The 2,357-nt window shown below is 36.1% G+C and overlaps 1 pseudogene; it reads right to left on the reverse strand.

Moving 5' to 3' along the window:
- Positions 1–1,565: 1,565 nt before the first annotated feature.
- LOC102484112 (protein cornichon homolog 1 pseudogene) lies at positions 1,566–2,000 on the reverse strand (annotated as a pseudogene).
- Between the last annotated feature and the right edge of the window lie 357 nt (positions 2,001–2,357).

Genomic DNA, 2,357 nt, shown 5'->3' on the forward strand with positions numbered 1-2,357 from the left:
GCATAATTATATCTGCAAAGGTTCTGTTGCCATATAAGGTAACATTTACTGATTCCAGGATTAGAACCTGATAGATTCGAGAGTGTGTATGTTTGTGTATGTGTCATTTTTTAGCCTACCACACCCACATCGTGTTCTGCCTTTCCCCAATCCTTCCTGGGTTCAACCCCACATCCCATTTATATACACATGCACACACACACATCTCTCTCTCCCTACCCCTTTTTCTTCCACAATAGCTGGATGAGCAAATTTTTAGCAATGTAAAACTCATTAGCCTGGGTGGCTCATGAGAAAAGGGCAAGAAAGGGCTGTCTTTGTTTTCCATCTGGTGGCGAAGTAGGTTTTTATATATATTTCTAATGCAGCAAATGAAAGGAAGAAAAACAAAGAGGAAAATTAGCTTTCTATATTGAAATTGGTTGAATATTCTTATTTTACTGTGTGAAGAAATCATATGGTATAGTGAAGAAGCTATTTTAAAACATGAGTGCAATGGTATCCTACCAGAATTGAGGCTAGTGAATGCTGTTTCCCTAATATAAACTTTGGTTGGATACTTTTGGCTTGAAATCTCTAAGGCAAAAATATAAATATTTCTGAAATGTTTAGGAGATGCTGACCCTCCTGACCTTCATACCTGTCTATCCAGTACATCTCCTTGGTTTTTTTTTTTTTTTTTTAATTTCAGAGTATTATTGTATTGCACTAAAGGAACAACAGAATGGTTATATAATTTTCCCATTTAGTTTCGAAAATCTTAAATACTTGCAAATTCTTAAGAATACCATTACCATCAGATTAAACAGTAAGCATAATAACCAATTTCTTAATAAGTAATGTCTTACAAATAAAAACATATTTAAAATAACTTTAAATGCATTCTTCACAAGTAATTCAGCATATATTTTATATCATGTTCACTTATGCTTAAGAATTAAATGAAGTATATTACTCTGATGGGAATATGGGAAATCTCTATATACATATAAAATGCAATATACAGAGATAAAATTCAAGTTGAAGGGAAAAAAAATCCCAGTCTTACATTTTTGTAAATGTATCCATATTTAATCATCTACATGATAGATGAGGAAACCCATGAAGTTTCCCACAAGTTGGATATACACTTCAGTTCATCAGAAGCACCTGATATCTACAGATAACTTATAATTAGACAGCATCTCAATAAAACCAAAATGAGCCCTACACGTTCCTATCAATGAAAGCTTCCAATGAACTAAGGACAGTCAGTAATTAGTGCAATCATTCAGGGATTATGGCTGTTCCTTAAGGAGTGCAAGTTCAAACCTGTCAACATCAGAGGTAATTATACTAATTTATACGTAATTCCATTTAAATTCTTTATCCAAGTATAACATATGAAAACAGTCTTTCCACAAGGAAAAAATGTGGAAACATTTAAAAAATAAGGAGTCATTTTTTAAAGTAACTGATCAGAATCCATAGGCTACCCTTGGAAACAGTATCTTGCCAGATAGAATCCCTTCATTTGGTGGCTTTCTGCATGCATTTAACTGGACCAATTAATTCTGTGTGTTTTTCTAAGAGCTCACCAAAACACAGATCATGCCATATAAGTAGTACAAAAATACTAGAAGATTAAAAGCTAATTTGCACCATCCTTCTTTCTGACAATGTGCTAGAGTATCTGCATTCATGATGGTTGTAGGGTCATAGAGTCCTGGTCCTCTCATCACTGGTCTACTCATATACCTCCAAATATGGTATGCCAACAGGGGCATATTGAGACCCAGAGTAAGCCACTCTGCTGCACAAAGAATTATGACACAGAAGAAAGCATGGACGAGGTACTCTGGAAGTACAAGAGAATTGAGGGTATTACACTGGTCTGTAGGATTCTTGTAATCAGTCTTCAGCTCATCAAATGCTATAATGTGCCAGATGGTGAAAAAGGTGAGCCCAGTGGTGAGCAGCAGTGCCAGCATGTAGCAGAAGGCCACGAATGTGGATGCCATGGCCAGGGAGGAGGAGCAGAGAACAGCGGAGGTGCCAGCAGAGAAAGGTGGCACAGGGCCCATCCTGTTTTCAGCCAATAAAAAAATAATGAGCTCATTCCAAAACTTTCACTTTGAATGTCAGAAATGAAATATATACTGTTTATCTGAGGCTCAACCTCTGCATATTTTGTGTGGCTCCTTAGCCTTGACTAGAAGACTTTCTACTATAATGTGAATTTTCCCAACATGAATACACTTCACACCAGTCCAGTTGAGGATACTATACACATTATCATCAACAGATAATAATCCATTTCTGTGTCCATAAATGTCTTGCCTCTGTTTTTCTCCTTAATGTCTTTCCTCACACTCTTC

Source organism: Tupaia chinensis, unplaced genomic scaffold (genome assembly GCF_000334495.1).
Source record: "Tupaia chinensis unplaced genomic scaffold, TupChi_1.0 Scaffold000567_1, whole genome shotgun sequence".
Classification (NCBI taxonomy): domain Eukaryota; kingdom Metazoa; phylum Chordata; class Mammalia; order Scandentia; family Tupaiidae; genus Tupaia; species Tupaia belangeri.